Source organism: Aotus nancymaae, unplaced genomic scaffold (genome assembly GCF_030222135.1).
Source record: "Aotus nancymaae isolate 86718 unplaced genomic scaffold, 86718_ANA_hifiasm-v0.15.2.pri h1tg000041l, whole genome shotgun sequence".
Lineage (NCBI taxonomy): Eukaryota > Metazoa > Chordata > Mammalia > Primates > Aotidae > Aotus > Aotus nancymaae.
Genome location: NW_026988455.1, coordinates 9,754,383 through 9,778,117, shown reverse-complemented (window position 1 = coordinate 9,778,117; position 23,735 = coordinate 9,754,383). Strand labels below are relative to the sequence as shown.

The following is a 23,735-nucleotide window of genomic DNA, read 5'->3' as shown; positions in this document are numbered from 1 at the left end:
GGACCCAAGTTACTGTAATTTTGTTTTATAGTATAGTGTTCATAGTGAACTCTCTATTGTACTTTCTCTAAGTATATTTAGTTATGTTCCTCTTCTGAGACCATGAGGAAGTGTCTCAGTGTTTCAGAATTCAATGTGATAATGTGATAACTATGACATACATAGTTATTTTCTATTAAATATGTATCTGAAGCAAAAATGAAAAATGTTAATGCTTTATATATGAGTATGTGAGTGTATACTACATTTTTTTGTAATTTTATTTTTAAAACTTTTCAAAAATAAGTGTCTCGTACAAAACAATGTAACAACAAAAAGAAGTTTAATAACTTTTTTTTTTTTTTTTTTTTGAGACAGGATGTTGCTCTGTCACCTAGGTTGGAGTGCAGTGGTGTGACCATTGCTCACTGCAACCTCAACCTCTTGGGCTCAAGTGATCCTCCCACCACAGCCTCTTGAGTAGCTGGGACTGCAGGCACATGCCACCATTCTTGGCTAATTGTTTGTATTTTTTTTTTTCTTTTTTTCTTGTAGAGACTAGGTTTTGCAGTGTTGCCCAGGCTGGTCTTAAACTGTCTGCCTACCTTGACCCCCAAAGTGCTGGAATTATAATCGTGAGCCACCGTGCCAACCTTTATAAATTTCTGATCTCTGTATTTCAGCTTTCATTTACAAAGAAAAAATATTTACCACTTCAAAAGCCATGTGGAATATATATATATAATTTTTTTTTGGAGACAGAGTCTCGCTCTTCACCCAGGCTGGAGTTCAGTGGTGACTCACTGCAACCCCCACCTCCCAGGTTCAAACGATTCTTGTGCCTTACCTTCCCGAGTAGCTAGGACTACAGGCATATGCCACCATGCCTGACTAATTTTTGTATTTTTTGTTAGAGATGGGGTTTCACCGTGTTGGCCAGGCTGGTCTTGAACTCCTGACCTCGAGTGATCCGCCTGCCTCGGGCTCCCAAAGTGCTGGGATTACAGGCATGAGACACCGTGCCTGGCCCAGATGGAATTTTTATTAATATAGAAGTACCACAGTTTTGCTTTAGTCCCAAATTTGAGTGGCCTCCTCCTACTTAGAGGAGAGTGTTCTGCTCCTAAAGTGCTTACCAACTAAGGAATCAAAATGTGCATATTAAAAAAATGACTTATAGGCACTTACACATACAGTGTTATAAATGGTTCATCAATGTTGAAATTATTTTGCACAATGCTACCTATATTTCTGTTGTCCAACCCACTATATATAACTTAAAGGACCAAAATCAGATTGGTTAAGGGAATAGCTTCTCCATATTTTTATTTAGTTGAATAAATGTTTTCTTATAGAATATGTTTAAATTTACAGAGAAGTTACACAGAGTTAAGGTATACTTTGTACCCAGTTTTCCTTTTTTTTTTTTTTTTTGATAAGAGATGGGGGTCTCGTCATATGTTGCCCCCATATGATATGTTGCCAATATGTGACATTTCAGTGTTAAATTTGTCACTGCTAAGGAACCAATATTGGTACATTACTATTAACTAAAATTCATTTAATTTAGATTTCGTTAATTTTTACCTAAGATCCTTTTTTGGTTCCGGCATTCTATCCAGAATACTACAGTACATTTAGTTGACATCTTTCCTTAGCCTGTCTGGGCTGTGATGGCATCTCAGACTTTCCTTGTTTTTGATGACTTTGATAATTTTGAGGAGTATTGGTCAGGGATTTTGTAGAACGTGCCTTGGTTTGGGTTTGTCTGATATTTTCCTGATGGTTAGACGGGGGTTATGGGTTTGAGGGAGGACAATCACAGAGGTAAAGTGCCACCTCGTTGCATCATCTCAAGGGGAAATACTATCAGTATGTTACCACTAATATTGTCACCCTCAATCACCAGGCTGAGTTAGTGTTTGCCAGGTTTCTCTGCTGTGAAGTTTTCCCATACTCTTCTTTTTGGAAACAAGTTACTAAGTATATACCACACTCAGTGGATCTGTCTCTGTCTTCTTGAAGGGGAGCTGTCTATAAAATTATTTGGAATTCTTCTGCTACGGATAGTCTTTTCTTCCCCATTTATTTATTCAATCATTTATTTATATCTGTATGGACTCATAGATGTTTATTTTTTACTTTGGGTTATAATCCTATACTACTTTATTTATTTTGTTGTTCAAATTGTTCTACCAACAGGACATACTCCATTGTTTTGTTTTTTTCAATACTTCCTTACTTTCTGGCACTACAAGAAGTTCCAGATTCATCTTGTCTGTTTCCTGCCCCAGTCCTAGAATCAGCCGTTTTTCCAAGGATCCCTGGTTCTATTTTTTTGGTGAATCATTAGAAACCAAGATCTGGTTTTGTACTCATTGCTGTTGGGATATCATGACTTCTAGGCCTTTTCTGTGTATAGACCTGGAAAATGTATAGACCTGGAAAATGCATGTATGTATACTAATCCATGTATATACATATATAATTATCTGTATCTGTAATAAGGTAAACGTGAGTTCATACTAATGTCTTTGACTTTCAGTACTATATAGTTCATTCTAGCTTTACTCCATTACCTATTACCTCCCTCTCTAAAAGTGAGAAATCTGGCTCGTGCCATCTGATATCCATTAACTTATTTGTTCAGTCCCATCATCCATGTACAGCGTTTTAGAATTGTTAACCTGTATCTCCATGAGAAATACCTTTACCCAAAAAGAACAGTGCTTATGTACAGTTCTTTTTGTTGTTAGAGTTTCCAGTTAAAAACTTCCAAGAGTTACGTAAGTCAAACCTTTTCTCCCTGACATCTATATTTTGATTTTATTTTTTTATATATTGATCTAAATTACATAGTAATTCCATATAAAGCTTATAAAAAATTTCCCTTGCTCAACTAAAGATCTTTAGCTTCAGATGTGTGTTTTTTTTCTCATGACTTTTGTGGCAAAAAAAAAAAAAAAAAAAAATCCCATCAGTAGTATTTCTTGAGGTTTAGTCAGAATAGCACTTCTTCATTTGGTTGTTAGTTGAGATCTTTACACTTGGACTAAGACTATTTATTACTTCATATATTTTTAGTGGTACATATTGAGAAATGCTCTTTGATAGAGCATTAAGATTACTGCAACTAAACAAATATGTAATAATATTTGAGAGCTTAAAATGTACCTGTATTCTTGTAGTAACTTTGTTTTAGCTAATTTAACTCCCCAAGAAGTCTATGAGGTAAATAATTATTTTGCCCATTTTTTAAAATTTTTTGTTTGTTTTCAGTGTGCGTGTGTGTGTTATTTTGCCCATTTTAAAGATGAAGAAGTTAAGATGCAGAGAGGTTAAACAACTTGTCCAAGGTCGCATTGCTAGTAAATGATAAAGCTGCAGTTTGCAACCGGTCTGATTGTGGAGCCTGCACTCTTAATCACTTTGGCATTACCTTTAAATAAATAAGAAAAGTTCAAAGAGTAATAAGGGTTATAAAGGAAGTAAAACAGGGTGATCTGAGAGAATGAACAAAAAGGGGTCCTTAGAGTGCTTCTTAAGGAAGCCCTCTTTTGGGAGACTGACACTTGACAGGCAAGAAGGAGCCAGCAATGTGAAGAGCTAAGTGAGGAAACAGGAATATCAAGTGCAAAGCCTTGCAGTGCAAAGGGGCTTGGGATGTTTGAGAATAGAAAGACACCTGGTATGGCTAGGTGTAGTGAGCAAGGGTGGAAACAGTCCATGAGGGCCTTTAACACTTATTATATGTCAGGTCCCATGCAGTACATTTTTAAGTATTCACAGTCACCTACTATCTCAGTTTTATAGATGAGAAAATTGATAGTCTATTGATTGAAGTTACTTTTTTCTCTTATTTACTCTTCATCCTACTGCAGTCTACGTTCTACTTCATATCACTAAACTTGCTCTTATAAAGTAACCAATGACAATAATACTTTCTCAAGAAACTCTGCTCCATGACTTCCACCATGCCATCCCCTTTCGTGTATTCTCTACCTGTCCCATAAACAGTGGTGTTTCTGAGACTCCTCTCAGCCTTCACGTTGTTCTAAGTTACGGTTATCCCTATAGTTTCAGTTACCATGTATCTACCCACTACTCCCCAGACCATTTGTTCCAGCATCAGTATCTTTCCAAAGCATCAGATTAGATTATTTTATTTATCATCTTCACTTCAAACTCTTCTTGTCAAAACTGGACTTATTTACCTATCTATAGGTTTTCTTTCAAAGACATCATGGACTACTGTTGACTTCATCATCCAAGGAAGAAACTTTGAAATCATTCATGATTTCTTCCATCTCTCTCATTCCTTACATTCATTTATTTACTGAATTCTGCTGGATTTATCTCCTAAATATTTTTTGAATCAGTCACTTCCCCAGCATCCTTGTTCTAACCTCTGCTTTATTAGGAACTATTTCCTTACCTTTTAGTTGGTGTTCCTGTCTTCAGTTTTATCTCCTTGAGATTCACCTTCTCAGAATTACTAGAATAGCATGTTTGAAACACAGACCTGAAAATTCTTTATTGACCTCCCATTGTCAATGCGATAAAGTTTTAATATGTCATTAAAACTCTGCATGACTTAGCTTCTGACTGGTTCTCTAATTTTAACTCTAGTAATTTCTGCCTTCTACTTTCCACTCCAGCTATACAGAACTACTTTTTGAAGATTCTCTGAATATGCATACTATTTCTGGGTTGTTGACCATTTCTTATGTAGACCTTCTGTCTGGAATGCCTTTGTTTCCTCCTTCCCTTTTCTTTTTGCCTACCTAACTTCTTTACAACTTTTAGGACTCAGCTGGGCATTACTTTCTCTAGAATGGCTTCTCAGATCCATACTCTTGTCTGAATAATTGGGTCCCTCCTGGGATAATCTGTTGGTAACTGTGTTACAGCGCAAGCACCCAGACCAGAGATGACACTCAGTAAGAATTTATGGAATGAACTATAGTATTGGAGAGGCAGGATAAAGTAGTTGGCTCCAGACCCAGACTGCCTAGGATTGAAACCTGACTTTGCGGGTTATCAATGCCTTCATAAGGTGGTTGTGAAGCTTAAATTTGTTAGTGCAAGTAAAGTACTTAGAACAATGCCTATGACTAATAAATGTTCAGTAAGTAAGCTATAAAAACTATTGTTGCCCTTAAATATTTTAACTTGCATATCTCCTCTACTAGGCTATGAATTAGTGAATGAAAGTACAAACCAAATTATCCTGGGTTTTAAAATAAAATATACATCCCTGACTTTTGAAAATGTCATGGGAAGTTGACCATTAGTCTTTCTAAGAGGGCCAACATTTGGTGTCGTGTCATAAATTTGAAATTGGCATTGATGATGATTAGTATTTTTTAATTGTACCAATTAATTGATTATTTAAAATTCAGCATACTTATTAATAGCCCTGTTTAAACTCTAGGAATGCCTTTTATTTACTTTTAATCTTCATTTAATCTGTACTGTTGCATTTAACTAGCCTTTCCTGTTTTGGATTAAGGTGTGAGGGAGGCGGATGTACTAAGATTGTACTTTTTTATTAGGGCATAAATGCAAGCGTGTTATAGAGAAAGGTTGAACAAAAACATAGAATGGGCCTGGCGGGGTGGTGCATACCTGTAATCCCAGCACTTTGGGAGGCTGAGGTGGATGGATTACTTGAGCCTACAATATGTCATTAAAAATTATCGATACCTCTACCTTCTTCCATTATTGTAAGCAGTTACAATAAATCCTTACTTAAAAACTTTTTTTTTCCTGCTAGGTATGGTGACTAATGCCTGTAATCCCAGTGCTTTGGAAGGCCAAGGCAGGAGGATCACTTGAGCCCAGGAGTTTGAGCCCAGCCTGGCCAACATGATGAAATCCTATCTATACTAGAAATACAAAAATTATCTGGGCATGGTGGCGTACACCTGCAATCCTAGCTACTTGGGAGACTGAAGCATAAGAATCACTTGAACCTAGGAGGCAGAGGTTGCAGTGAGCTGAGATCGCGCTACTGCACTCCAGCCTGGGCAACAGAGTGAGACTCTTTCTCAAAAACAAAAAACACCAACTAGGCAGGTGTGGTAGTGTTCCCCTGTAGTCCTAGCTACTTGGGAGGCTGAGGTGGGAGGATCACTTGAGCCCAGGAGTTTGAGGCAGCAGTGAGCTATGATTGTGCCATATACCCCAGCCTTGGCAACAGAGTTTCTTGTCTTTAAAAAACAACTTTTTTTTTTTTTTTTTTTTTTTGAGACAGAGTCTTGCTGTGTCTCCCAGGCTGAAGTGCAGTGGCACAATCTTGGCTCACTGCAACCTCTGTCTCCTGGGTTCAAGTGATTCTCCTGCCTCAGCATCCCAAGTAGCTGGGATTACAGGTGCCCACCACTACGCCCAGCTAACTTTTGTATTTTTAGTAGAGACGGGGTTTCACCATGTTGGCCAGGATCGTCTCGAACTCCTGACCCCAGATGATCTACCCGCCTCAGCCTCCCAAAGTGCTGGGATTACAGGTGTAAGACACCACGCCTGGCCTTTTTTCTTCTCTTGAATTTGTGTATTGAGATTAACAAAGGTTTTTTTTTTCCTTCTTCTTCTGCTAATTTTTATTTATTTATTTATTCTAGACGTGAGGTCTCACCATGTTCCCCAGGTTGGCCTCAAATTCCTAGCCTCAAGCAGTCTTCCTGTCTGTACCTTTTCAGTAGCTGAAACTGTAGACATGTACCACCTTGTGGGGCCCAAAAATTCTTTTTATGGCAGTCAGTATTTAATTTTTCATAAACCTTTGTTTTACTCTAAATTTAACATTTTTCATTTTTTCTAAATACTAGAACTATCTGTATAATCTTGGAAAATTTCCTAAAAGTACTATTTTTTTTTTTTTTTAATCTCCAGACTTGGTGTTACACATGTAGATTTTCCCAGTCTTGCTAAGCTTTAATTATTTGGAACTAATCAGTTTCACATGTAGGTTCATCTTGTTTAAAACCTGGGAACAGGCTGGACGTGGTGACTCCTGCCTGTAATCCCAGCACTCTGCTATAAGTTTTACTGTGGGTAAAATATTACCAAACAGTATCGCATGCTACAGAGAAATCTTTCATGAAAGGAAGAGTCAGTCAATATGGCAAATTTCATTGTCATTGTCTTTTAAGAAATTGCCACAGCCACCCGATCCTTTAGCCACCACGACACTGATAGTCAGCAGCCATCAGTATCTCTAGGCAAGACCCTCCATCAGCAAAAAGATTACCACTTTTCTGAAGTCTCCCATGATTCTTAGCATTTTTTACCATAGGTATTTTAAAATTAAGATATGTACTTTTTTTTAGATGTAATGCGATTGCAGACATATACTTTTATAAATATATCCAATAATATTTATATGGCATTAATATAATTTTTTTCTTTTAGTTGTCAAATGATCCTTTATTGAAATATTTTTCGTTGTGCTTCTTAACTAGCTGGGCATTCCACCACACCACTGTTGATGTCGTCTTTGATGCTATGAAGATGGCAGCCATCAACATTGCAGCCCCCAGGATCTCTTTAATATTCCAGAGAGTTCTCTGGCTAAAGATAGGTGCCACATCTATCAAGCAATGTTGACAGTCTCATCAAAAGTGATATTACCACTTTGTTTAATGTTTCTCTGTTTTTTTGTTGTTGTCGTTTTTCTGTTTCTTGGTGCTGCTTTGAGGGCTTTGAGGATCAGTGCAGAGGCAGAAGGTACCACTTCAGTCTGGGCCTGTCTGTTCTGAACGGTCAGTTTCACAGTTATCCTTAGACCCTTCCAGTTACCAGTTGCCTTGGCAATATCATCACCAACTGCTTTTGGAGACAGACCCAGGGAGCTGATCTTTGGGGGCCAGCACAGATATGGCACTGAATTCACCCCGGTACACCTCAGGTATACAACTTTGATCTCGTTGAGGTTGAACTTTGGTGGCATGGTAGAGGCGACTGGTATCAGGTGAACCCAGATTTGGGACAACTGAAGAAAGTTGCACCTTGGCCTCCTCTGAGCTGAAAGCAATAACTTTTTAAATGCACTAGGAAACCAAAAAATTTGTGTGATTTCCTTTATTGTGATACTTGCTTTATTGCAGTGATCTGGTACCTAACGTATAGTATTTCTGAGGTATGCCTGTGGTATTGGGGAGCACTTTTTTTTTTAAAAAAGGTCACTGTATTTTAGCACTGACTATTTTAGCTGAGAACTCTGAAATGTCATGTTTTAAGAGAAATGGGTGTAGATGGGTGGGGAAAACTATAGAATGTTATTTTGGCTTGTTAGATAAGACTGGCTATTATCACCAGAAAAGAAAAACCTCATCCTCTTTTTGGTCAAAATTGTAGTAACTGATATTATTTTTCTTTAAAAAATAATTTGTTTAGATAAAGTCTAAGAAATTCCCTATTAATCTCTCATTTTTTCTGAACAGCAGAACTTTGTAATAAAATTTTATTCATACTAACTCATGACTACACTGAAGTTGGATTTATAGGATGTTTGAACCTGCTATGTTTAGTGAATATTTTTCATTTTATTGTGCTGAGGAATATCTGAAGATACCAGCTTAACAGCCTTTTTTTTTTTTTTTTTTTCTTCTTGAGACAGAGTCTCGCTTTGTTGCCCAGGCTAGAATGTAGTGGCCTGATCTTGGCTCACTGCAACCTCTGCCTTTGGGTTCAAGCAATTCTCCTGCCTTATCCTTCCAGTAGCTGGGACTACGGGTGTACACTACCATGCCTGGCTTTTCATATTTTTAGTAGAGACTGGGTTTCACTGTGTTGGCCAGGCTAGTCTTGAACTCCCGACATCATGATCTGCCCACCTTAGCTTCCCAAAGTCCTGGGATTACAGGCATGAGCCACCGTGTCCAGCCTAACAGCCATTTTTTTTTTTAAAATAAGAGATGGGGTTTTACCATGTTGGCCGGGCTGGTCTCGAACTCCTGGCCTCAAGTGATCCGCCTGCCTCTGCCTCCCAAAGTGCTGGAATTACAGGCATGAGCCACCGTGCCCAGTCTACAGCCATTTTTTTTAAACAAAACTTTTTTCTCTTCTATAATTAACTGAAATTTTGGTTTTCTTTTTTGATGTTTGTTTAATCAATTTTTTTGTTTGTGGCCAGGTGCAGTGGCTCATGCCTGTAATCCTAGCACTTTGAGAGGCTAAGGTGGACAGGTCACTTGAGATCAGGAGTTGGAGACCAGTCTGGCGAACATGGAGAAATCCTGTCTCTACTAAAAATATAAAAATTAGCCCGGTCTGGTGGTGTGCGCCTGTAATCTTATCTTCTCTGGAGGCTGAGGCAGGAGAATTGCTTGAACCTGGGAGGTAGAGGTTGCAGTGAGCTGAGATCTCGCGACCGCACTCCAGCCTGGGCAATAGAGCAAGACTCTGTCTAAAAAAAAAAAATTGTTTGTAAGTAAAAAACAAAACAAATTTAACCTAGCTTACTCAAAAAAGGGAAATTAATTCCCATTAGGCAAAGATGCTAGAGATTTCACAGTATCCATGATAGAAGTACAGCCAAGACTCATGAAGGGGAAGGGAAACCAGGAACTGGAAATTTATCAGTAACCCAGGCAGCTATTCTCTTTTCCTTTTTTTTTTTTTTTTAAGATGGAGTCTCACTCTGTCACCCAGGCTGGAGTGCAGTGGCGTAATCTCCACTTGCTACAACCTCCACTTCCTGGGTTCAAGCAATTCTCCTGCCTAAGCTTCCTGAGTAGCTGGGTTTACGGGCACCCGCCACCATGCTCAGCTCATTTTTGTATTTTTAGTAGAGATGGAGTTTCACCATATTGGCCAGCCTGGCCTTGAACTCCTGGCCTCAAGTGATTTGCCTGCCTTGGACTTCCAAAGTGCTGGGATTATAGGCGTGAGCCACCAAGGCTGTATCCAGGCAGCTATTTTCTTACCACCCTGGGGTAGCATGATTTCTCTGAGTCTCCCTGCTTTTCCACTTCATTTTTCTTACTCTGTATGTTGTCTTTCACCACTGCAAACAGCTGTACATGTCTTCTAACTCTTAAATTCACATATTCGCTCATGGTTCTGTAATTTCATTCTGAACCACTGGGAGAAAATTCAGTTTGAGGGAGGTATCTATGCCTGGTCTAATCAGCTGTGGCCAATGAAGTCAAAGGTCCATAGAACATGGCTTTCAGGCCTGATTTTTATTTTTATGGGAGGGGAGTAGATACAGGGTATACAGTTCTTAGAGGATAGGTTTGTAGGTAAACAGATGTTCTAAAAGGTGGTATGAATACAAAGGAATACTAAATAATGATAATTACGATTTTTATGAAATAAAAAAATACTGCTCAGTGGCTTTATATAGTAGGAAAGAACTTATTTCATCCCCAATCTATACATGATTATTGTGTGAGGACTAAAAATGTTTCCCTTTTTTTTTGAGACGGAGTTTCGCTCTTGTTACGCAGGCTGGAGTGCAGTGGCGGGATCTCGGCTCACCGCACCCTCCGCCTCCTGGGTTCAGGCAATTCTCCTGCCTCAGCCTCCTGAGTAGCTGGGACTACAGGCATGCGCCACCATGCCCAGCTAATTTTTTGTATTTTTAGTAGAGACGGGGATTCACCTTGTTGACCAGGATGGTCTCGATCTCTTGACCTCGTGATCCACCCGCCTCGGCCTCCCAAAGTGCTGGGATTACAGGCGTGAGCCACCGTGCCCGGCCTCCCTTTTTTTTTTTTTTAAGATGAGGTTTCACCATGATGGCCAGGCTGGTCTTGAACTTCTGAGTTCAGGTGATCCACCCACCTTGGCCTCCCAAAGTGCTAGGATTACAGGCGTGAGCCACCGCGCCCGGCCATGTTTCCCTTTTTTAAGTAAAACCAATGGAGGTGATTAGCTTCTGCATACAGAATTTGAAGTTTGAGTCATATTATTTTATGAGCATATGTATGATGATATATACCTTCTTTAACCTAATATTAGTACCATTAATACATCATGTCATTTTTTATTTAGCAAACATTTATTGACTGCCTATTCTCTGTCAGGGAGTATGCTGAAACACACATTTACAGAGATGGGGGTATAACATTGTCTACTCTCTATGCATAATCTAGTTGAGAAGAATAGATGTTCAGAGAAATAATTGCAGCATTAATGTGATAATCGTAGTAGAGATATACGCAAGATACTCTGGAAGCATAAGAAAAGAGAATGACAGTCTCTCATGGTGAAAAGGGTAAGGAAGGCTTCAAAGAGCAGGTCTCCAGTATTACAGAGCAGTTGGCCATTGGAATAGAGATATTCTGATAGGAGGAACTGAATTTCCAAAGGTGGCATGGAGTTGTGTAAAGGGGGAGCTGTAAGTGGTTCAGTATGACTGAAGTGAATACCCCATTTATCTTAACAAAAATTAAAACTTTTTCATACCTGTCTTTCACATGGTAGTAATGATTGCCTTTTTCAAGAGACAATTGTACGTTGTAGAGTATTCAAATCACTTTTTGTTATATAATTTTGATCTCACTTTGGAAATGAGATGTTACTAACCATTTGCTTTCAGATTCCTTTATTGAATTTTTTTTTTTCTTTTTGAGGCAGGATTTCTCTCTGTCCCCCAGGCCAGTGATGTGATCATAGCTCACTATAGCCTTGACCTCCTGGGCTCAAGCAAACCTTCCACTTCAGCCTCCTGAATAGCTGGGACCACAGGCATGAGCCATCATGCCCAGCTAATTAAAAAAATTTTTTTGTAGAGATGGAGTCTTAAATTTTTCTAATAGTGGTTGGTTTGTTAGTTTGCTTTTATGGTAGTTTTTGCTGTATAAGTGTGGACCTTCATACAGTGGATGACTGAACATGGTAGAGCTTATGAAGTGCATAGTTATTATTAAAGTAAATATATGGGTTGTGTGTGGTGGCTACTTGGGAGGCTGAGGCAGGAGGATTGCTTGAGCCCAGGAGTTTGAGGTTAAGGTGAGCTATGATTGTGCTACTGCATTCCAGCCTGGGTAACAGAGGGAGACCTTGTCTCTAAAAAAAATAAAAAATAAATAAATAAATAAATAAACAAATAAAGTAAACATGTAAAACTATTAAGTATCCATAATTTTTTTAAAAAAGCAAAAAGATACATTGTATAAGCCTAATGTAATTTTAAAACATAATCTCTAAAATCAATGTCATTCTGAGATTTTATAATTTTAGAGAAAATAGCATATGTCTGTTATTTTATAAAACATTTTATTTTATTTTTATTTTATTTTTTGTGATAGGGTTTCGCTCTGTTGCCCAGGCTGGAGTGCAGTGGTGCGATCTCAGCTCACTGCAACCTCTGCCTCCCAGGTTCAAACATCTCAGTTTCCTGAGTAGCTGGGATTACAGGCAAGTACCACCATGCCTGGCTAATTTTTTTATTTTTTATTTCTACTTTTTTTGAGATGGAGTTTTGCTCTTGTTGCCCAGGCTGGAGTGCAATCACGCGATGTTGGCTCACCGCAACCTCCGCCTCCCAGGTTCAAGCGATTCTTCTGTCTCAGCCTCCCATGTAGCTGGAATTAACAGGCATGCCCCACCATACCTGGCTAATTTTGTATTTTTAATAGAGACAGAGTTTCTCCGTGTTGGTGAGTCTGGTCTAGAACTCCCAACCTCAGGTGATCAGCCTGCCTCAGCCTCCCGAAGTGCTGGGATTACAGGTGTGGGCCACCTTACCTGGCCAATTTTTATATTTTTAGTAGGGACAGGGTTTCACCATACTGGCCGAGCTGGTCTTGAACTCCTGACCTCAAGTGATCCACCTGCCTCAGCCTCCCAAATTGCTGGGATTACAGGTGTGAGCCACCACGCCTGGCCAATAAAACATTTTATATCAGTCTTTTTCTTCATAAAATTGTACCTACTGTTAAGCAAAACCAGTGTAGGCAGTTGGCAGAATGCTTTGTGCTTCACTACTCTGATTGGTTAACGCTTTCACTTCTCTTTTCAATTCCTTTATCCGCTCATTCATGATTCCTCCTCCACCCCATTAAAAATAATCAACCAACCCAAACCAAAAAACCCCTGAAAAGCCCATGCTGACTGTTCTGAGAAGTGACTGAGAAAAGGAGAGAAAGAAAGTAGTTTTGGCCAGATATGTGGAGGCGGTGGCAGTGGTATTTGTATGTTTGAAGCATGGGATTTGTGATAAAAGTGACAAAAGTGACCAGTCTTCCTTTTGTCACTTTTATCTTTCAAATATGTTTCCCTCTAACTTAATTGAGGTATATCCAAATAATATTTTTTGATACTGTTTAGGAAGGAGATGATGAGTAGAGAAAAGAAAAAGTGATATGCCTTGTGCTTGTTCCTCTTCTCATATAGAATGCCTTTCCATCTCTCCTCTATCACTCTACCCAGATTTCAGAATTTAGATGATGTCTTTCTTAGTAAGAAACCTCCGAAAGTTGCCAGTAAACCTCCAAAAGTTATGTGTAAAGTTTTATCCTAACATGTATATGTATTTTGGCTGGGTGTGATGGCTCACGCCTGTAGTCCCTGTTGGGAGGCTGAAGCAGGAGGGTAACTTAAGGCCAGGAGCTGGAGATCTTTCTGGGCAGCAGAGTGAGACCAAGGCTCCAAAATAAAAGAGCATCTGTATATGTATTTTAAGGGAGCAAAGATCCATAGGAGTTCATGACCCAAAAAAGGTTAAGAGTCCACATAACCAAAGCCTGCATATTCAGAAATATTATTGTTAATTTAAGCACTTATTTTGGATAGCTTGTTTTTACAGTGAGATAAATCCTTGTCTCTAAAGTTAGACCCTTTATGATTTGGACCCCATCCTTCACACTTGTCCTTTTATAATCATTCTCTTTCTTTCTTTCATCTTCACTTTCTCTCTTTACTGGATGATTGCCATTGGCAAATCTTTATTAATTTTATTTGCTTTTCAAAAAATACTGTCTGTTCATTCCATGTCTTGTATCAGTCACCACTCTATTGCTCCTATTCACATCAGCACTCCTTGCTCCTATTCACATCAAAACTTCTCTAAAGGATCATGAATACTTTCTCACCTCCGTTGCCTCCTCAGTTCATGCCATTTGTGCTCTATTTCATACTAACTATTTAAACAGCTTTTCTCATGGTCACACTGGTTTAAGTTTTGCTGAAACCAGGGGTTAAATATTTCTCTCTGAAAGGAAGTGGGGTAAGAGCACCTCAGATACGGATAACTGATTTAATCATATTTCTCATTTCATGGTACACTTTTGTGGTTAACCTGTATGAAGCCCTGCTTTATTTTATTCTCCTTCATCTCTCATCTTCGCTCCCATTCCCTTTCCCTCAGAGTTATCTATTGAATATGTTTAATATATCATCCTGAGTATGTCTTTGAAAACAATAATACTAACTTTAATATATATTTTAAATTTATATAAATGCTATTTTGTGTAGGTTCCTTCCTGCCTCTATTTTTATTCAACACTAAATTTAAATAATGTATTTGTGTTTCTATGTTTACATCTACTTTTTTTACTTCTTACTGTCCCATGGTACTCAATAATGGTATCAGCTGAGTTTTAAAATTATTCCTAGCTGGAATAATTTTTAAAGCCACCATGTGGTGTCTCATGCCTGTAATCCCAGCATTTTATGGGAGCCAAGGTAGGAGAATTGCTTGAGGCCAGGAATTTGAGGCTGCATTGAGCTATGATTATGCCACTGCACTCCAGCCTGGGTGACAGAATGAGACTTCGTCCCAGGTAAATAAATAACCATTCATTTAACAAATATTCTCCATATACTATTTGCCAGGTACTGTTCTAGGTGCTGGTTATGCAACAGTTAATAAAACAGAAGAATCTGTACCTTCATGGAACTTACAGTCTTGTGGGAAGAGAGTGAATAAATAAAACAAATAAGTAAGATATATAGTATGTTAGACAGGCAAGCTGGTTAATTTTTATGCCTCAGTTTGTTCAATTATAATAAGGATATTTGAAACAAAATCTCCAGGGACCTTCCTAACTGTAAAATCCTATGATTCTATGGTGTTTTAACTTTACCATTTTTTTCTACTCTGCTGATCTCATTCATTTAATAAATATTTACACACCTACCATATGTTTATAACTGCTGTGCATGTGAGAGAATCAAAAGAAGTGGAGCGCAAGGTCTCTGCCTTCGAATTGTTTATCATCGGTCTGGAAACAAGAGGTATCTGTATATTAACACTTATTTCCAGTTTGTTCTTATTCTGTCCAGAACAGATCCATATTCTCAAGGGAATAGCAGCTACTTCAGCTGCATCCTTATTTCTGGGTGAGGGACAGGGTTGCCCCTGAACACAGTATAAGACTCCTTTTTTTATGTTCTTACATATGTAGGAATCCCCACTGTAGTTCTGTAGCATTATTTTATGTTGTCCACTTATTTGCAGTCTGGAACTTAGCCAGGATAGGAAAATTTATCTCAGAATTAAGTAGATTGGTCTTGGGATTTCATAGATAATCACTCTCTGCCCTCCTTTTTGTGTGTGTGCCTAGATATGTCTGTGTATAGAATTCCTCACTGTCTGCTGGGGATCGGTTCCAGGACCACCTGTGGATTTCAAAATCCGCATATAGTCAAGCCCTGCAGTTGTCTGTTTAGAACTTGTGGATACAAAAAGTTGGCCTTCTATTTTTGCAGCTTTCATGTCCCACAAATGCCATATTTTCTATCCAAGTTGGTTGCAGATGCAAAATTGCCCGTACTGAGGGCTAACATATTTATTGCAAAACAAAAACAAAAACAAAAAACACACCCCTGTGTAAGTGGACCTGCACAGTTCAAACCAATGTTGTTCCAGGGTCAACTGTAATTATATGTTTGTTTAATCATGTTCAGGTATAATGTTCTGGATGCCTGAATAAATGTGACCAACAAGGCTTTCCATGCTAAGTATGCTTATACTTTGTGCTTTGGTTTGTTTCTTCACCTATTTTGTAAGAAAGTATTGCTTTTGGAAATATTATCTTTTCATTTCATAAGCTGTATGTACTTTGTGCTAAAAATATACTACTCCACAGGGATTAGGGATAATGGGGTGAAGTGGGGAGGGCAGTGTGTATGCTTATAAAAGTGCAACACCAGTGGCCCTTGTGATGGAACTGTGCTGCATCTTGACTTTGGTAATGGATACATGGTTTTATGCACATGTGACAAAACTGTGCTTATAAAGGGCAATGCCAGGGATCCTTGTAATGGAACTGTACTTTATCTTGATTTTGTTGATGGATATGTTGTGTTACACACATGTGATAAAACTGAATAGAACTAAGCACACAGAGGAATACAAATAAAACTGGGGAAATCAGGTTAAGATAGTTGGATTGTATCAATGTCAGTAATACAGCTGTGCTGTAGTTTTGCAAGATGTTACCATTTGAAGAAAACTGGGTAAAAGGTATACCAGATCTCCATTATTTCTTTCAACTGATTGTGAACTTACAGTTATCTCAGACTAAAAGTTTCAATTAAAAATAACAATTTAAAGAAGTCTGTGTTAAAAGATAATGGCTTAGCACATGCAGCTGCAGGAAGCACATTCATATATCACTTTGTGGAGCATGACTTTCATTTATAATCAAAGGATGCTCTGCTAAATAGATTTTATAAATTTTCTATTCCAGGTTTTCTTGTGCCTGTATGGAAAGTAAGGCAATAGCTGTGATGTGTTATCTTCATTAGCAGAAGAACTTTGCAAACACTCAAGTGATGCCATTTTTTTTTTTTTTTTTTTTTTTTTTTTTTTTGAGACGGAGTTTCGCTCTTGTTACCCAGGCTGGAGTGCAATGGCGCGATCTCGGCTCACTGCAACCTCCGCCTCCTGGGTTCAGGCAATTCTCCTGCCTCAGCCTCCTGAGTAGCTGGGATTACAGGCACGCGCCACCATGCCCAGCTAATTTTTTGTATTTTTAGTAGAGATGGGGTTTCACCATGTTGACCAGGATGGTCTCGATCTCTTGACCTCGTGATCCACCTGCCTCGGCCTCCCAAAGTGCTGGGATTACAGGCGTGAGCAACCGCGCCCGGCGTGATGCCAGTTTTATATGTCTCATCTTCTGTGTCAAATAGAAAATGGGTTAATTCTAATAATGGTTCTTTTTTCATATAATTCATGGAATAAAATTAAAGTTTTTGGAAGTTCATCAGAATGGAAATATTTGATATTATTGTGAATGCTAATGTGAACATCAAAGAAAATGTTACTCCTTTTTTTTCTTTCTTTCAGGCCCATACTGGCTAAATGCTCTTTTTTTTTTAAGACAGGGTCTCACTCTGTCACCCAGGCTGGAGTACAGTGGTGCTTACTGCACCTGGACCTCCTGGCTCAAGCTTACTGCAGCCTGGACCTCCTGGGCTCAAGCAGTCTTCCCACCTCAGCCTCCAGATAGCTGGGACTACAGTGCACGCCACCATGCCCAGCAAATTTTGAAAAATTTTTTGTACAGATGGGGTCTTACTGTGTTTCCCAGGCTGGTCTCAAACTCGTGGACTCAAGTGATCCTCTTGCCTTGTCTCTGAGAGTGCTGCGATTACAGGCATGAGCCACTGTGCCTGGCCACTGGTTTTTATTTATTTATTTATTTTAAAAACTAAATTTAATTATTATTATTTTTTTAGCACAGATCTTGCTCTGTTGCCCAGTCTGGAAGTGCAGTGGTGTGATCATGGCTCACTGCAACCTCCGCCTCCCAGGTTCAAGTGATTCTCATGCCTCAGCCTCCCAAGTAGCTGGAATTACAGGCATGTGCCTCCATGCCCAGCTAGTTTTTGTATTTTTGGTAGAGATGGGGTTTTGCCGTGTTGGCCAGGCTGGTCTCAACCCCCCTGGCCTCAAAATCCTGCCTCTGCTCCCAAAGTGCTGGAATTATAGGCACGAGCCACCATGCCCAGCCAATTTTCTATTTGCCAATTTTATTTTTTTGTCCAGACAAGGTCTTGCTGTGTTGCCCAGGCTGGTCTTAAACTTCCGACCTCAAGCCATCTTTCTGCCTTGGCTTCCCACAATGTTAGGATTATAGACATGAGCCATTGCATCTGGACTGTTTTTAGAATAATGATATAAACATTAAGTTTAATGGGGCAGTGTCATGGTCAAAACAGTGTTCTTACTATATTAAGAGACTCAATGTAGCAGAAAATATATTTGAAATTGGTTGTAGCACATTCATAATTCATGATTATATCCATAGTCTGGTATTCTACCAATAAAATAACTAATTTTCAAAATTTACAAGTATTTTTATATACATACAGTATTTTAACCAGAAAATTTTTGTGATAACTGATGTTGAATTTAAAAAAATGTTTCAGCAAGTCAATATTTACATTGTTTTATTGCTACCTATCAGCAATAACATTTTAGAGATATTTGAGGGCCAGGCACGGTGTCTCACGCCTGTAATCCCTGCACTTTGGGAGGCCGAGGCAGGTGGATCATGAGGTCAAGAGATCGAGACCATCCTGGTCAACATGGTGAAACCCCGTCTCTACTAAAAATACAGAAAGAAATTAGCTGGGCATGGTGGCGCATGCCTGTAATCCCAGCTACTCAGGAGGCTGAGGCAGGAGAATTGCCTGAACCCAGGAGGCAGAGGTTGCGGTGAGCCGAGATCACGCCATTGCACTCCAGCCTGGGTAACAAGAGCCAAACTCCATCTCAAAAAAAATAAATAAATAAAAAGAGATATTTGAAAAATATGTTTACCACTCCATATTTACTCCCCGAAATTTTTTTAGGGAACTTGAGATGGAGTGGTATCCTCGTTTTAAAAACACATTTCTAAGGCCAGGCACGGTGACTCACGCCTGTAATCCTAGCACTTTGGGAGGCCGAGGTGGGTGGATCACCTGAGGTCAGGAGTTCAAGACCAGCCTGGCCACCATGGTGAAACCTCATCTTTAAAAAAAAAAAAAAAAAAAAGTCTATCCTGACAGTATTTAGCAGTTCAAAAGGTAATAAGGTTATGGATATATTATTTTGCATTCATTCTTTTCAGAAACCCTCCATTTCAAGACACTATTGAATTTTTTTTTTTTTTTTTTTTTTTTTTTTTGAGACAAGGTCTTGCTTGATCATCTAGGCTGGCTGGAGTGCAGTGGTGTGAAAAAGGCTCACTGCAACCTCAACCTCCTAGGCTCAAGCAATCCTCCCGTCTCAGCTCCACCGAGGAGCTGGGACTACAGGCCTGTGCCACCACGCCTGACTACTTGTATTTTTTGTAGAGACAGGATTTTGCCATGCCTCAAACTCCTGTGCTCAAGTGATCCTCATGCCTACGCTTCCCAAAGTGCTGGGATTATAGACATGAGTCACTGTGCCTGGCGTTTATCAAATTCTTAACTCAGTTTATACTCTTACCCCCTTCTCTTCCATTTCTCACAGACACACACATGTCAAGGACCTAACCAAGTTAGATGAATCTTCTGTCTGTAGCTGCTCCTATTTCCTGGTCGTTAGTAGATATTCCATGTTGGTTAAAGCTGTGGTTTCTTCCTCTTGAGGTGCTTATGATTTCTGTGCTGCAGCTTGTTTCCCTGCAGAAGCTATTGGCTCTTATTGAAACTCCTTTTGTGTGTACATGTGTCCAGTGTTAAAGCTAACCTATAGTAGTTGGTACAATACAGTTGGTCTGGCTCTATTATTAAGACTTTGTCAGTGGCATCATCTTTCCATCTAGTGTTTAAAATGACTCATCATTATAAGTTACTAAATTGCGTAATTAAAAAAATATATGATAGTGGCATATTGAATTCCGTAATATGACATTGCTTATTATCTTGTTCAGAAGACTTTGGTTCCTTGATGAGATTTGATATAAATGATTCTATTAAAGTACATTCGCCCCTTGGTATCCTCCAAGGATTAGTTCCAGGATACCCGCAACCTCCACCCTGTGGATGCCATGCATGTACTCAAGCCCCTTACATAAAATGGTGTAGTATTTGCATGTAATCTACACACATCCTCTTGTATACTTTGTCACCTCTAGATTATCTATAATATCTAATACAATTAAATGCTATGTAGTTATACTGAATTATTTTATTAAATTTGTATTACATTTTTTGCTGTATCATTCATTCATTCATTCATTCATTCGAGATAGAGTTTAATTCTATCACCCAGGCTGGAGTGTAGTGGTATGATCAGGGCTCACTGCAGCCTCAGCTTCCTGGGCTCAAGTGATTCTCATGCCTCAGTCTCCTAAGTTGGGACTACAGGCATGCGCCACCCTGCCTGGCTTTCTTTCTTTCTTTCTTTTTTTTTTTTAAGAGATGGGGTCTCACTATGTTGCCCATGCTGGTTTTGAACTCTTGGGCTCAAGTGATCCTCCTGCCTTGGCCTCCCAAAGTGCTGGGATTACAGATGTGAGCCACTGAGCCCAGTCTGTTATTTTTATTGTTTTTTAAAAACATCTTTTCGGGCAGAGCTTGGTGCCTCATGCCTGTAATCCCAGCACTTTGGGAGGCTAAGGCAGGTAGATCTTTTGAGGTTGAGAGTTCAACACCATCCTGGCCAACATGGTGAAACCCCATCTCTACTAAAATACAAAAAATTAGCTGGGCATAGTGGTGCATGCCTGTAATTCCAGCTACTTGGGAGGCTGAGGCAGGAGAATCACTTAAACCTAGCAAGTGGAGGTTGTGGTGAGCTGAGATTGTGCCACTGCACTCTGGCCTGGGCAACAAGAGCGAAACTGTCTCAAAAAAAAAAAGGTCTTTTCAATCTATGGTGTGGATGTGGAACTCATGAATACAGAAGGCTGACTGTAGTATCTTTGAAATTTGTAATAAAGGGAAAGACTTCTTTGAAACTTTTTTTGATATGGAAGTTACTTGAGTCTATATTTGAATTACGTTAAATGTATACATTTTTCCTCTGTGAATAAGGCTCTGTACAATTGGCATGTTGTTCTTTCTTACACTCCTTGCCCTATATACATTTCCTCTTTTGTGCCCTTGTTTGTTCTTTTTGCTCTCTTTTCTCCCCCTTACCTGCTAGTTTTTTCTTTTCTTTTTTTTCCCTTATTGCCTCTTCAGCATGTTTTGTTTTTAAAGTATGTATTTATTCTTTACTGAAATGCGTTTCCTGAAGAGCTTGTGTTTAAAAATTGCTTATTGACTCTTAACCATAAGAAAACAATAAATGCAGTCAGTTTAATAATTATGACTGTTAACAGAACTTTAAGTATCCACAGGCATATTGGGGGAAATATTTGATTAGAATGAATTTAAGTCCAATTCTTACTCTTTTTAATACAGTTATTTCTCAAACTCTGAGGCTGCGGAGCTCACACATTGAGATCTTTCATCTTTTTCAGTGAGAGACTTTCGGTAATGTATAAGTAGTTTTTGGCTTTCATTTTGATTTGTTTCAGTTAGCTGTTTGGTGTATTAAACACAGTGAAACCTTAATTTTCCAGAACTCATTAAGAATTTCAAATACATTCTCCACGTAATAATTATGGGTAACACGTGATACAAAGTAATTCATTGAAAGATGTCTTAAGATGTGCCTGGGATCACTATTAATTCGACACCATTTATTAGAGACAAAATCTTCAATGTAAAGAATACTGTTCCCTTTTAGTAGTTATTTCCTATATTCAATTGTGAATGAGATCAAATTATTAAGCTTTGTAAACTAGGATGATCTAATGAAAAGGAATTTTATAAATTATCTCAAATATTTACTTATAAAGGCTGATATAACCTTTGACTTATTAGTCAATAAGTGTATTTCAATAAATGTATCCTGAAGAAATACTAAGAGAGAGTTGTATCCAGAGGTTTATCAAGATTATTCATTGTACCCATCAAAAAATATTAGCAAAATAAGTAGAAGTAAGGATACCAAGGATAAGGTGGTAGTAGTTTGCAAAAAAAAAGTATTAAATACATGTGTTCATGATAGTACTATATCTCTTTCCCGTCTTTTTTTTTTTTTTTTTTTTTTTTTTGAGTCTTGTCTTCCTCTGTTGCCCAGGCTGGCATTCATGGCGTGATCTTGGCTTACAGCAACCTCTGCCTCCCGGGTTCAGGTATTCTTGTTCCTCAGCCTCTCAAGTTGCATGCACCGTCAAACCTGGCTAATTTTTGTATTTTTGGTAGAGATGGGGTTTCACCATATTGGCCAGGCTGGTCTCAAACTCCTGACCTCAAGTGATCCACCCACTTCGGCCTCCCAAAGTGCTGGGATTACAGCCATGAGCCACTGCGCCTGGCCTCTTACCCTTCTTTCTACATAGGAAGACATAAAACTTTTTTTTTTGAGACAGAGTTTCGCACTTGTTGCCCAGGCTGGCGTGCAATGGCACGATTTCGGCTAACCACAACTTCCGCTTCCCGGGTTCAAACGATTCTCCTGCCTCAGCCTCCTGAGTAGCTGGGATTATAGGCATGAACCACCACGCCCAGCTAATTTTGCATTTTTTTAGGAGAGATCTGTTTCTCCATGTTGGTCAGGCTGGTCTCAAACTCCTGACCTCAGGTGATCCGCATGCCTCGGCCTCCCAAAGTGCTGAGATTACAGGTGTGAGCCACCACGCCTACCCATGCTTCAGTTTAAATAACATAAAGTTAGTGTCCAGGAAAAAGGAGGATGTTTTAGTTTCTTCATTATGATGGAATGAAAATACTCTACCAAAGTAATTTTTAAGATTATGTATATTTAGAGCTTATAATATAAAATTCATGTACACATGAAAGCACATAACCACTTATATAGGCTGATACAACCTTTGACCCAATAATTCTATTTCAATAAATGTATCCTGAAGAAATACTAAGAGTTGTATCCAGAGGCTTATCAGGATTATTCATTGTACCCTTCAAAAAATATTAACAAAATTGGGCCGGGCGCGGTGGCTCACGCCTGTAATCCCAGCACTTTGGGAGGCCGAGGCGGGTGGATCATGAGGTCAAGAGATTGAGACCATCGGGTCAACATGGTAAAACCCCGTCTCTACTAAAAATGCAAAAAATTAGCTGGGCATGGTGGCGCGTGCCTGTAATCCCAGCTACTCAGGAGGCTGAGGCAGAAGAATTGCCTGAACCCAGGAGGCAGAGGATGCGGTGAGCCGAGATAGCGCCATTGCACTCCAGCCTGGGTAACGAGCAAAACTTCATCTCAAAAAAAAAAAAAAAAAAATTAACAAAATAAATAAAAGTAATAAATGATCAATAGTAAGCACATAGGTCAAAAATGGTATATCCATAAAATAAAATACTATGCAGCCCTTTAAAAATTGTTTTCAAAGACTAATGAATTGGAGAAAAAAGTTAAACATGAAAGTGCTTTCGTTATTCTGCAACTTTCTTAAATGGTCAGTTGGGTAAAACTGCTCTTTTTTTGGAGCATTTGTTATATGCAGTCAGCTTAGGGTGATGAATTAGCATTTAACAGCCTTCTCAGAAGAATAGGTTGTTGCACTTTTTTAAAAGTTTTCATCTAGGAGGCATTTCTGAAAAGGTTAAGCCCTTTATTATGTGTAGAAATCTTATCTGTAAGAAAATTGCTGATAGGTGCCATTAGTATCTAAATAAAACAAGTAGGAACTTTTAATCCTTTAGTCTCATTTTTAAAGAAAATAGTGGGAATACTTGGAGGATATTTGAGCGATGAATACAGATTCCAAGAAATATGTCATGAATTCTGAAAACTGATAACAGCAATATAGAAAATAAAGTGAGTTTTGGGATTTTGATGAAAATGTTAATAATTATATTACAAA

At 38.8% G+C, this 23,735-nt stretch overlaps 1 protein-coding gene and 1 pseudogene across 14 annotated transcripts in view; one reads left to right on the top strand and one right to left on the bottom strand.

The window, feature by feature from the left end:
- The window catches only part of DENND4A (DENN domain containing 4A), a 152,321-nt gene that overhangs the window by 21,702 nt on the left and 106,884 nt on the right, over positions 1–23,735 (top strand). For 12 of the 14 annotated variants that reach the window (XM_064361451.1, XM_064361447.1, XM_064361454.1 and 9 more), the window contains one exon: positions 21,265–21,336. The gene's annotated coding sequence lies outside the window, so the exon portion shown is untranslated. Of the gene's footprint in view, positions 1–12,577; positions 15,169–21,264; positions 21,337–23,145; positions 23,690–23,735 lie in introns of those variants that run through there. The other 2 variants (XM_064361450.1, XM_064361452.1) reach the window with 2 other exon arrangements.
- LOC135268664 (large ribosomal subunit protein uL11-like) lies at positions 7,435–7,930 on the bottom strand (annotated as a pseudogene).